This window comes from Camelus bactrianus, chromosome X (assembly GCF_048773025.1).
Source record: "Camelus bactrianus isolate YW-2024 breed Bactrian camel chromosome X, ASM4877302v1, whole genome shotgun sequence".
Classification (NCBI taxonomy): domain Eukaryota; kingdom Metazoa; phylum Chordata; class Mammalia; order Artiodactyla; family Camelidae; genus Camelus; species Camelus bactrianus.
In genome coordinates this window covers 110,678,861-110,692,639 of record NC_133575.1, presented here as the reverse complement: position 1 = coordinate 110,692,639, position 13,779 = coordinate 110,678,861, and the positions used below count along the sequence as shown (strand labels likewise).

General features: G+C 39.5%; 1 long non-coding RNA gene across 1 annotated transcript in view; it reads right to left on the bottom strand.

The window, feature by feature from the left end:
• The window catches only part of LOC141576434 (uncharacterized), a 153,922-nt gene that overhangs the window by 81,067 nt on the left and 59,076 nt on the right, over window positions 1–13,779 (bottom strand). Inside the window, exon 3 of the long non-coding RNA XR_012504842.1 lies at window positions 12,456–12,536. This is a non-coding gene — a long non-coding RNA (uncharacterized LOC141576434). The remainder of the gene's footprint in view (window positions 1–12,455; window positions 12,537–13,779) is intronic.

Below are 13,779 nucleotides of genomic sequence, written 5' to 3'. Positions count from 1 at the left end.
AGATCATATTTTTTCCTTCTTTGAGTTTCATTTTCCTTACTTACAAAAAGGCAATAATAAAGACAACCATATTTACCTGATATCAATTGAAAGAAAAACATGATGAGATGGTGAACAAGTCAGATATGGTTCCTAAAAAGAAGTTATTCTAAACCACAACTCAGTATGGCCATACAACATGATTGGAGCAGGGCGGGGTCGAGGAGTGGGATGGAGTCAGACCCAAGGGAAGAAGAAGGAGAGGGCTCTCCCCTGGTGGGACTGGCAGTCTTCCTTTCCCTCAGGAGTCAGAGGCCATAAGTTCTTAACAAAATGACCTCTACGAATATTAAACTTGCATAGAATCCTAAGCAGAGGTCAGAATCATAAGCAGAGGCCAGAATCCAAAAGTATTGGGATTAAAGTTTCAAGATGGGGAACAATGACTGCAGTGGTAGGAGAACTCCTGTAGGGAAAGTTGACTCTAAGGAAGGAATAGTGAGAATCAGGTGCAACCTCTAGCCACTGAGCTATCTAACGGGGGATGAGGCAAGAAAAAAGGCCAGGTAGCCTTGTGTATCAGAGACTATACACTAGATAAGGAACACATCTCCAGATGCCCTGGGCAAAGGAGAGGGGCAGCCATGAGGACCACCCATTGCCCAAGGTATATGCGTACTGTTATTCCTGCATCCTCGGGTTCTAGAAGTCCGGTGTGTCACACAACAGCATGTAGAGATATTCTCCTGGCAGGTGAATCATTCTCATATGTTGTCAGGCTAGGGTCCTATTCCTGATTTTACAAAGTGGGGCATGTCTGGGGCTAGGCCTGCATAGAGACTCACAGATCTAGGACAGCCTATGATCAAGAACTGATCGCTTCTATTAACATATGCAACAATAAACATGGTAACAGTGTTCAAAAGAATAGCACACAAACGAGATCCAAATAAATGTGTACTTTAGATTAAAGTTTTTTTCTTTTTCCTAAATACCCAAACAATTAAACAGGGACAGTAGGCAGACTCCACAGCTATCAGGTGGCTACTCTGGTTTGTCCCTGGGAAACAGCACGTTGCTAACACTCTTGCTTTAACGATGCTAAAATTACCATCACAATCCACTTCAAGAGTAGGGAAGCAAAAAGGAAGATTAATTAGATGCTGTGTCAGCAATGACTGAAAAGAATGCCAACGAATCCTTTGGAGCTGTCACTGCTGAGAGACAGGTGCTCTGATGTTTCAGCCTGTTTCATAAAGGCCTCTAATATACTTACATATACATATATAGAAAATAATTTTGGTATTATGAAGCCAACTTGAGATGCTAAAACAACTGGTATTTTTGGTCACATCAAAGAAGGAATCAATTTGTTGAAAATCGATAAAAATACAATTTGTTCACCAGAGCGTGGCAATAAAAGCCTTAAACCCCTCCACTCACAGGCCTACACCATCGAATGCCTGTTTGACTGAATTTTTCCCTTTTCACTAGTCTTACTATAAATACACTGCAAAAATATGCCATAATCAGCTCATCTCCACGGATTAATCCACTCATTCAATACATTTTTGGGTGTTCGCTAAGTGCTGAATAATCCTCTAAGCCCTGGGATACATATATGACCCAAAGGCCCTGCCCTCAAGGAATTTAGAATCTAGCTCCCAAAGTACACCCAACTGCTGACCTCGCAATACAGATCCCAGGGCTGAGGAGACTGAAACCAGTCCCTGCTCCTTCATCTCTGCAGGTTCTCTATGCAAACATCCATGGTGCCGTTTAGCACACCGAGCTGAGTTGCCTGTTAACTAGGAGTACCCCGTTAGGCTGTGAGCAACTTGGGACAAACCGGGGGAAGCACCTGCATATATCGTCTGTCCCACACCTGCTCACCTAGAATCTAAGCCAGGAGGGCAGGAACCTTGTCTTGTTCATGGCTGTATCACCAGCCCCTAGGACAGTGCCTGGAATATAACAGGCACTCAATAAATAACTGTTGAAGTAATAAATTAACCAAAAGATCAGTTTTTTCTGAGTTCCAGATTCTGATTCTCTTCACTATACCATACTACTTTGTGCCCTAAGGAACTGTGTTTTTGCTCATTTCATAGGGTATATGGCAAAATTCCCCAAAGGGAGGATACTGCGGTATCTTCTGCCAGAACCTTGGCACTGGTGTAGTTTGTAAAACTGGATTTTATGTTGGCACACTGTCTACTCATGACTTTGACTCTGATTCATCCCCATACAGCCAGCACCCAGCAAGACAGAGTGCCAAACCCCAGAGCCCTATTCAGGCTAAAGTCCTTGACCCTTTTTCCTTGATTTCACTCTCTTTCCTGACTTGTCCCTCTTCTGTCTGGGTTTCTTATTTTTTGCGTTGGTTCTCATTTTGGACCCTGCATTCACCCTCTTGGATCTGCAATTGCTTCTCCAGCTTTGAAGCTCATATGGCAGCGCTGAAACTGCCCTGCAGTCTGCCCAGTCTTTTCTGGCTGCCCTTAGTAACTACATTTCTTGATAAGGCCACCAAATGCCACAATCCTCTTCAGAGTTGGCTCCCATGACTGGCATCCACTCATATTGGCTTCATCCAGTCCCCAAGAGGAGGGATCAGGCACAGTAGGCATTCAGTAAATGTTTGCTCATTTGAGCTCATTCATAATAATAGTGGATATAAAATGGGGTCACTGCCTGGCTCACAACAATCCCCTCAGTGACTATGCCTCCTTCCTCTGGAGGAATTCTCCTCTGCCCCCAAACACATAGTCTGAACAGAATCTACTAAAATTGACCCCTGAACAACATGAGTTGGAATTGTGCCGGTCCACTTATAGGCAGATTTTTTCAATAGTAAATACTACAGTACCACAAATCTGCTATTGGTTGAATCCACAGATGCAGAACCTCACATACGGATAAGGAGGGCTGACTATAAGTTGTGGATTTCTGACTGCAGGCAGGGTTGGTGTCCCTAGTCCCCATGTTGTTCAAGGGTCAACTGTATTTTCTTACATCACACACTTCCTAGTCATAGTTTATGATCAAGGGAGGGAGAAACAGACCAAATCTTAAAAGGGCATGTGATCTTGAATTAGCCCTAATTTTAGTATCAGGAACAGCCTTGGAGGACTTGGAAAATGGGAGTAGAACCAAGAACCATGAGGTTGGCTGATCAAATCATTCCTTCTTCAGTCAAAAAATTAATCAACAAAGGACTGTCTTCAAATCAATTTGCTATCACCATCCATCGGGGTAAAGTATGTGCACCCTTGAGTGGTATTTTCTCCTTCTCCCTCTATTAAATGGGAGTTTATATTGCTATTTTATTCTGGTTTTGTTTCACTATTATGTATATAGGTTATCTTGTGGGTGGTCAAATTTGTCATTGAGTCATAGGGTATATGACCATAAGGAGCCACATTTGAACTCAGACAAGAAGAATAGATGTCATTTTGAGATCCTAGACTTGGAGATGATGCTGTGGCTATGTATAACCAACTCTGGGTTGTCTCAAATGGGGGAGGCCAAGGAGTGTTTCTGGTTGCCTCTGGGAAAATTGCATTATTCTTGGTGCTAATGATACTGGGAAGAGGGGTATTTTTAAAAGCACGTTATAGAAAGAAGGTACGTATATGCTAGGCAATCTAGGAGTGAGATAAAGTTTTCATAAATTGACATGGCTCTCTGCCTTCCAATGACCCTCTTAATTGTGACATCTCTGCCATCACCTCTTCCTCAGAGACACTACTTCTCCCTGCACCCCGAGTACTGTCCATGTTTCAAATGAGTGCTTCTGTATCCTTGCATGACCTTACTAAGCCAGCCACAAGGATCAGCTGCCAGTTTGAGGAGAGGGCACACATCCCAAAGTAGTCCAATCAGAGGAGAGAGAAAAAGAGAAATGGAGAGAGAGAGAGAGAGAGAGAGAGAGAGAGAGAGAGAGAGAGAGAGATTGAGAGAAGAAAGTGCCAGTTTCTGACAGTGGCCAAGCTTCTGCTTCTAGTTTCAAAGTGTTTTGATTATTGCCTTCTGGAAGCTTGGTTGTTCATTTCTTCATTCATTTTTTGTGGGGGAGGTAATTAAGTTCATTTTATTTGTTTGTTTTATATATATTTTAATGGAGGGACTAGGGATTGAACTCATGACCTCGTGTATGCTAAGCATGCAACTCTACCACTAAGCTATACCCTCCCCACTCTTTATTCATTTTTATGAACACTTTTCAGCCTTCCAAACCATACTCCCTTCACCTAGCTTAGATTTCTCTTGCCTAACAGTCATAACAGTCCATGCCAAATATACCATGCCAGTTTGTAATCCATTATTCAGTGATGAAATTAAAAATTAAAAATAATTAATGGAACACAATAAGTAGAATATTTTTGAGTGCATCACATGACATGAGGGCAAGTCTTAGTTCGACACTTTGTGTGTGGGTGTGGGTATGTGTACATGCGCACGTGCATGTGGCCGCGCGCAGGCATGCACGCTGGGTCACTAGAGGGTCATGCTTAGACAGTTTGAAAGCCATGGCACTAAAGCATTTGAATCTGTGACTCAGTGGGGCCACTTTAAGAGTGTAAGAAATCAGTCTAGATGGGTTTGCTTTTAATGAGCACCCCAGGTACGTGGGAGGTGGAAAAACCTCGAGAAAGGCTGAATCATTAAAGAAACTTCTCCATACATGAAGCAAAATATTCTCCCCAGAGTGACACTCCGTGGAATAATTCATGCTTATGATTTTGGGGAGGACTGTAAACCGAAAGGCCAGAAAGAAGTTCCCTTCAGTAGCTATAGCCTCACAAGCTGCAGAAGAGTCCCAGTCACCCAGGAGACTGGCTTAGTGTGCAATCTCCATATTACGTGAAATCTGACAAAGGACCAGAGAAAGTTATAGAATCAAGGCAGCAATGATCACACAATCATAGCCGGATAATAGGTGTGCAGCAAGACTCATTTTGAAAAAGAAAGCAAGATATCAGGATGACTTAGCTATGAACTGACCCCTAAGCTAATTTTTTTCAGTGCTGCTGAAATGACAAGCGCCTCCTCTTTGTGGAACTCCACTCAAAGGGAGGGATTTGGTCCTAAACAGAAGCTGCTGTGAAATAACAGACTAATTACTGATGTGGGTACCTTCCATTGAGTGACAGTTACAGCTGCTCTGTGGTGAAGGGACAGAAAATGAATCAGTATCAAGCAGAGGCAAGAGCAGGGACACAGGGAGCGGTGTCTCACCTGAAGGGGAAGTAATTCCTGGCACTGATCAAATTCTCTGGAGGGAAAATACAAACTTCAAAACAAACTGGAGTTGTCAGAGGGTTTTTAGCATGCTTGAGTTTGGGGACAAACTCTTGGTCAGGACTCTAGAGCATCACTGTCCAGGAGAGTTTTCTGTGATAGTAGGTAAGTTCTCTGCTGCTAGCCATATTTGACTATTGAGCCCTTGACATAAGCCCAGTGAAACTGAGGAACTGAATTTTAAATTCTATCTAAATTGTATTAATTTCAACTTAAGTTTAAGTAACCACATGTGGTTAGTGTTCTCCACAGTGCACAGCAGAGGCTAGCCCATGAGAGTGTTTAGGTGTTTAGGAGGCAGCTATGTGGCGGTGGGTCTCAATCCGCCACCTTGAAATGGGGTGAGAAATAGGTAGAATGGATGTGAGGGGGAGGAAAGCAAACCAAATGTGGGAGAAAGCAAAACTTGCCTGTGTTATTCAGGCACCGCTTACTTCCTGCATTCCCTGCTCTCCCATCCTTTGAATTCTCACCCAAACTTGGTGAGGTCCTTTGGAAAATCCTACTCTGCCTGATTTGGGCCAGGGGATTCAGAGGAAGGAGTCTGTCTACGGGCAGACTTGAGCGTTAAAAGGGGAGCAGTGCATCCTTGGGTTCTAGGGCTGATAGTTGCACGAGGAATCAAAAGAAAAGAATTTTACCCAAAGGTAAGCAAAAGCTCCAACAATATTTAAAGTTTTAGTCAAACTATTAATCTTTCCTTATAGCCAGATTAAACGAAAATATTTTGTTGAATTACATATTTACAGAGACACAAATTGAGCTGAAACGATGTGTCTAAATAGACATAGCTTCTCATTGGAGTCTAATTCATATAATATTGGACATGCTAACTGATTCTAAACAAAGTTTCTTACGTTCCCTAGCCCCAAAAATGGTATCACAGTCCTCCAACAAGTCACCTATGTGGAAAACTCAAAAACATTTCTTTTTCTTTTTGAAAGATTTTTTTTAAAACTATTGTACATGTCTTACTGGCCCATTATAGAAAATTGATAAGATATAGGTAATCAAAAAGAAAGAAGAAAATCACTATTGATCCCACCACCTAAACTGCAGTTAAATTTTGTTAATATATCTCCAGAGAGTCTTTGTACCCTATGATTAATGAGGTCCTTTCTACATGCATGCACTCATATTTTATTAAAATGAGATAAAGCATAATTGTAATCTGCTTTTCTCTTCCCATATAAATAAATGTAGATATAGTTTTGTTTTAAAATACACATATTTGTATACATTTAGTCATTTTTAATAGCTATATTATATTTCATTGTGTGGACGAACCAGAATTAATTTAACCACTTCCCTGTTTTTATACATTTAGTTTTTGTTTTCCCTCTACCATCATAGATAGCATTCTGTCGATTGTTATTGCATCTATTTATTTGCATATTTATGCAAGTACTTCTTGAAGGTATTTTTTGACTGTATAGTTACATTTGAGAGATTATGAATTAAAATGGTGATCCCAGTCTTGAACATCAATAATGATAATGGCTGAGAGTACTGAGAACTGGCTATGTGCTAAATACTATTCTAATTGCTTTACATTAATTAACTCACTTAATTCTAATAAGTGCTACTATTATACCCATTTTACAGATGATAAAACTGAGGCACAGAAGGGTTTATCAACTTGCCCAAGATTATTCCGCTATAGAGGAGGAATCTGGGTTTAAATTCAAGCAATCTGATGGTAGTCGTTGCTGTGAACTAGAACCTCTACCATGCTCCCTCTCCCTGAGTTTTGCTATGAGTGTTCATGTTAGAAATCCCTTTCCCTCTTATGTCTCATATGCAAGGCTGCCTCTTGGGCTTTTGCCATTCTAGGCACATTAAGAAATATGCCACCATTCAGATATCAAGTTTTCCAATGGACAAAGGGATTACTTCTGTTTTGAGTAACCCCAACCTCAGAGACAGGAAAAGACAAACAACAACAGCAGAGAATGATGGCAGCAGTTCCGCTTCTTGATTTTAGTCAGTAATTACAGTTGCTAGGATTTTTCTTATATCTCTATGGCAGTGTCTGTTTAATTGCACCTTATGTTATAATTTCACAAATCCCATTCGTTTTTCCACTGGCTTGCATGGAAGGAGGGATAATGATCCATATCTTCTTAATTTCTGTTGTTTAGGGTCTAGAACATTGTGCTTTAATTTCCAAAGTGATGCAAACACATGATTTTATGATCTTATTTTGGGCATAAAGTACTTTTATAGATCCTGTAACTTCAACAAATAAAGAAGGAATCTTGTTATCTGTGATATAAGAAATACATATTTCGTCTTTGTTCCTGGTTTCTGGCACATTGTTCCTAAAAACTCTTGTACTTTCCTGAGTGATAGCTGTGACTGGAGCATCAGTCTGTTATAATATTAGGTCTTAGTCCCAGTTCTTGACACAAGAGCTTCTAAGACCCTTGGAATGTCAGGAGTGGTAAATGTCTTTCTGTATGCTAATGAGATTGGTGGTGGCTTGGGGGCCCTAGGTAGCCTTGGATGTGGTTGCCAGAAAGACCAAAATATGATTAGAGGGTTGGAATTTGTTGCCCTGCCTTTCAACCTCCAGGGAGGGGAAGGGCTGCAGATTGAGTTAACTCCAATGGCCAATGATTTGATCAATTATGTCCATATAATAGAACTTCCATTAAAAAAAACAAAAACCTTGAATGACAGGATTCAGAGAGCTTCTGGGCTGGTGGACACAATGGGTTACTGGAAGGGTGGTCCCCCCAGGGGGAATACGGATGCTCTGCACCATTTCCTCCCATACGTTGTGTTACACATCTCTTCCATTTGACTGTTCCTGAGTTGAATCCTTTATTTAACAGTAAATAAAATGTTTTCCTGAGTTCTGTGGATCATTCTAGCAAATCATTGAACCTGAGGAGGGAGTCATGGTAGGAGCTGGTCCGGCAGAAGTATGGGAGGCCTGAGAGACTTGTGACTGGTGTCTGAAGTGGGGAGCAGCCTTGTGGGACTGAACTCTTTATCCGTGGAGTCTGATGCTAACTCTGGGTACTTATTGTCAGAGTTGAACTGAATTGTGGGACACACATTTGGTGTCTGGAGAGTCAGAGAATTGGCTGGTGTGGGGACAAAACCTCACACATTTGCTGTCAGAAGTATTTGCAGGTAGAAAAGCAGACCAGAGTGTCTGTTTACTAAATGACCATCGATCCATAAGAACATTGGCTCCTGAGCTACGGAAAATCCCAGCAATGGGGACACTTTGAGGTGGCTCTCAAGAAGATGAAATATGTACATTTAAGGGCTCACTTATATAAAAATCCTTTATTTTTTATATAAAGGGGACTGGATTATTTTTCTCAGTTTATATTACTATCTTATGCTCTCCCTGATGGCTACAAATCAGAAATCAGCTAAGTTTTACTTGACTCCACTGAATCAGAGAAGTTAGGTTTTCACCAGTTTTGTAAATGCTCAAAGATCCTTTAGTATTTAAAATATTACAAGGGGAATTCAGAAAACTGAGTGGCCATAGGGATGTTGCATAGGAATGTCCACTTTTCAATCCTATTCTTATGCCCTGCTCATTTTAATTAGCAGTTGAACCAAATATGTTAGACCATCAGTTGTGTCTGCCTTTTCATTTGGAAGCACAGGCATATCTGCTGAGAAATTTCAGGTGTGACAATGCAATCAGGACTTTAGAAAAGTGTAGCCAAATGCAATTTATATCAGTGCTCAGAGAAAATTGATTGTGATATTATTTATATCATTTTTTCTCTGCATTCATTTCTCAATCCATGCATATAAAAATGTTACTTTCTAATTCATGGACTAGAGACACCATAGATTATATGAAATTGGTTATACATTTAAGATTTTAGAATCTTAGGGGAAAAAAGCATGTTCTACATAGTGATCCATCTTGAATAAAAATATCCATATAAAGAGAATTAATGCCCCTTTGTGCTTTGAGTAGGCAGGAGTGAGCCTGCTCTGTACGATATTACATGAGCATGAAGTGCCTGCTACATACCAGTACGGCGGGCAGTCAGCATTGGTGGCGGTAGCTATTGGAGAGACTAAAATGCAGCTAAAACCCAAATTTGTACTTGCGAACCAGCCTCTCACCTTCCTATCACCACATTTTCAAAAGTGTGGCCCAAGGAGCCACAGCAGGGGATTGTGACCTCTGTCTGGGAAGGGTCCCCAAAGGCAGAAAACAGTCTTACAAGAGATCATGTTAATACAACTGATCAGTTTTGCTCAATTCATATCCTCATAAATGCATTCAAGTTTCTCTGGCAAAAATCTCATTGCTGCAGAGTGAAAAGAACCAGCTATAGTCATTAAATCGAAAAGGTGCCAGAGACTGAACAACAAACTACGATAAAGGAGCCCTCAAGGTATGAAAGGATTTGGTCTGGTCCCTGACCTCCAGGTTCCCTAGGATGGAATGCTTTTTTTTTTTTTAATGATAAACTTTATAGAGATGCAATTCACTCATTTGAAATGTACAATTCAGTGGTTCCTAGTATATTCACAGAGTTGTGCAACCGTCACCACCATTAATTTTACACTTTCATTTCCTTAAAAGAATCCCTGCACTACTAAGTTATCACTCCATAAACCTCCCATCATCCCCTCAAGCCCTGGGCAAGCACTGCTTTCTGTCTCTATAGATTTGCCTATTATGTACATTTCATATAAATGGAATCATACAGTACGTGGTCCTTGGTGACTGGTTTCTTCAACTTAGCATCATGTTTTCAATGTTCATCATGTTGTAGTCTGTCTTAGTACTTCTTTTATTTTTATAACCGAATACTCCACTGTATGGCTACACTACATTTTGTTCATCTACTCATCAGCTGATAGCTATCTGGATTGTTTCCACTTCTGGCTGTTATAAACAATGTCGTTATGAGTATTTGTGTACAAGTTTATGTGTGGAAATTTGTTTTTAATTCTCTTGGGGATATATTTAGGACTGGAATTGCTGGATCATATAAAACTTCTATATTTAACATGTTGAGGAACTGTCAAACTGTTTCCCAAAGCAGCTGTACCATTTTACTTTCCCACAGTGGTGTATGGGGTTCCAACTTCTCCACATACTCACCAACACTTGTTATTGTTCATCATTTTTATTTTACCCAATCTAGTGAGTATGAAGTGGTATCTCATTATGGTTTCGGTTTTCATTTCCCTGATGACCAAGGGAATGCTTCTTAATGAGTGATTAGAAAGAAAGAAGGAGAAAAGACTATTGGGTGGCTGTAGGAAGTGGGGCCATGCAAGGAAAGGTCTATGAGTGGTGCTAGGGCCTGACATTGGGCTTGACCCAGACACAGCAGCACCACTATTGCAAAGAAAGTGGTTGCAAGTTTTGTTTTGTTTTGCTTCACAGCAATACAGTGGAGACAAGAGGTACTAGGTGAATTTCCTAAAATCATATAACCCAAAACTAAGTTGATAAAGAAGAAATTGGTCAAATGACAAATTATTTGAGAAGATGGATTATTTTAAACTGATTAAAAATAAGAATTTCCAGCCAGTGATACAGCAGTACAGAATAATGGCTCTGAAGTCCTCATACTGTTGCTGCATGGGCTGGAGAAAAGCTAATGGAAGGGATAAGATAAGCTCAAGGATCAGTTTGAGGTCTAACAATCTGAATAAATGACAAAGCTTTTTGACCATTATTAAAATTTCTATCCCCTATGAACATTTTCAGATTGGGTAACTTTTTTTTGGCTTGGGGTTGACCGCTTATTTTCATTTTCCTATACTTAGTACACATACCCATTTAGCAAAATTGTCTGCTTTGGGGAAAAGGGATGGGTTTTACAGATGTGAATTCTGTAAGTCTTTGTTGTGGTTTCTCTCAGCTCTGAACTAGGCGTAAGATGTATATAAGTCTGTCACAAAAAGCATAGCACTTATTTAACTATATACCTTCATGTAACATCTGTTTCCAGATTACTTTTGACTAAATAGAATATTACTAACAGTAAATTGGTATCCCTGTCAGGGGTCTGTATTTCTTTTAGCATTGCAGTCAATTAATTTAATTTTAATTAAATTTAAACTCATTTTTATAATTTTATTCTTGTCTATGGTGATATTTTCTAACTTGTGAGTTTCTTTGTATTGAAGAAGTTTCCACACTTTTAAATGTCAGTATCTCTCTCTCCATGGAGATGGGTGGAAAAGCCAGGCCTCTTTATATTTCAGTTTGTACATTTCCTTTGGAGACATTGGAGAACTATGAGATACTCTGGCTGTTTCTGGTACCTGATTTGCATATGCATTCTGTGAACATTTTCAGAAGAATCAGAGTTCATGCTTTCAGGAAACTAAAAGTCTAGTCTAGGAGAGAAAGATGGAAACAAGGAGGCACTCTATGTACCTTGAATACAAAAATAACAAAGGATAAAAAAGTAAAAATAATAACTAGTACCATTTATTGATTACTACCTATGTACCAAGTATTGTGTTAAACATTTTACATGCATTTCATTCTTTTTGTTTTTTTTGTTTTCCTAGAGTGTTTTCCTTTTATTTTATTGGAGTACCTGCAATTATTTTTACTATATTGTTCTTTTTAAAATAAACTTTCTATTTTCCATTCAAGTATAAAATATGTTTATCATTTAAGAAAATTAAAAACACAGAAAGGCAGAAATTAGAAAACAATCAACCATTGTATGCATGCATTTCATTCTTAAGACAACCACATAAGGTAGCCACTCTCACTATCTCCATTTATTTATTTATCTTTTGGCATGAATTGTTTTAGTAAGTCAGTACAGTTTTAATAAGTCAGTCTAATTATTACCACTTTCTGTTCTCAATACTTACAAGTCATGAAAACAAGCTGATAAGCATAGGGTTATTTTCTAGAAAGTTTTTAGAGACTTTTATAAAAGAAAATTATATTAAGGTCATCAGCTTTTCTTTATTTCCTGAAGTATCCTAAAAACAAAACAAAACACCAAAAAAACTTGGACAAAATTAGCCTATGTCTATTTTTTACCAGGATTGAGGGAAACATTTTCCATTTTCCATAGCTTTCTATATCAGACACATATTGTGGACAAGTATAAAAAAACTTTGTTTTAAAATTTAAAAAATGTACTTTTCTAAGTTTAGATACTTAACTGATGATTTAAAGAATATAGATCTTTCCTTACCATCACTTTACCAGTTAGAGGCTTCAGTTCCATTGCAATGGTGAATTTTGTTTACTCCTTTCCAGTATGAAGACCCCTGACCTAGAAAGTATGAATAGAATCAAAATCAGTAGTTCTGCCTTCTCTGTAACATTGTTAAGGTTCCACTATCTGTTCCATGACTGAATGTCCATTACTCTTCTCTGAATAATCCTTTTAATGTAAATTTTTGTAATTTTAATATCACATATATAATTTATTGAGGTATAATTGACACACATTAGTTTCAAGCATACAACATAGTGATTTGACACTTGTTTATATTGCAAAATGGTTACATGATAAGTCTAGTGATCATGTCACCATACAAAGTTGTTATAATATTGACAATATTCCCCACGCTGTATATTACATCCCCATGACATTTACTTTATCACTGGAAGTTTGTACTTGGTAGTCCCCTTCACTCCTTTCACCCAACCCTCTCCTCCCTCCCCTCTGATGACCACCAAATTGTTCTCTGTACTTATGAGTCTGGTTTGTGCCTTGTTTGTTTCATTTTTTAGATTCCATAGATGAGTGAAATCATGTGGTATTTTTAGATGAGAAAACTGAGGCTTACAGGAGTTAAGAAACTGGCTAAATTAAAAAAATATTGCTTTTAAATAGCAGATCTGAGATTTGAATCCAAGTTTTATCTGAATTTGAAACCTGACTGAATTGATGTGTCCATGTATAATTAATTCTTCTGCCATGGGACAAGAACTACATAGTACAAGTATGAAGCAGAAGAGACTAACTTTGCTTGGGGGCATGGTGGAAGATGAGAGAACGGAGGAGACCACAGAGCTGGTCTTAAAGGATGAGTGTAGGTCACTGGGCAGAAAGGAAAAGCTGGATCTGTGGTTGCCTCAGGCCACCGTGGATGAAATGAACGGGCAGCACCTGAAGTTGCTATTACAGGCAGCTGGCAACACGCTTATAAGCCGCAGTGTCTGCATGGGTGACAAAGCCCGGGGGTCAGAGCAACCACAGCACATCAGACAGTTGCCGGTGGTCAGTATGTGTGTGAACTTGGGAAACACAGAGAGAAGAGGCTAGAAAAGCAGGCTGGGTTAAGTAAGGTCCTGAAGGGCTGTTATTTTAGTGTGGAGATTAGATGAGAGAAGATCAGAGCCTGACAGACTCCTTGGGTAGCTGTGGCGGGAATCCAGGAAGGCACTGGGGGAGGTGGGGGAGAGGAGGCGGACTGGAGATTTGGTGACTGGTGGAGAGCAGCGGAATGTCAGACTGGGGAGGATTTACAGTTCAGATGATGTCTCTTAGCAAGCATTCCTGTTAGATC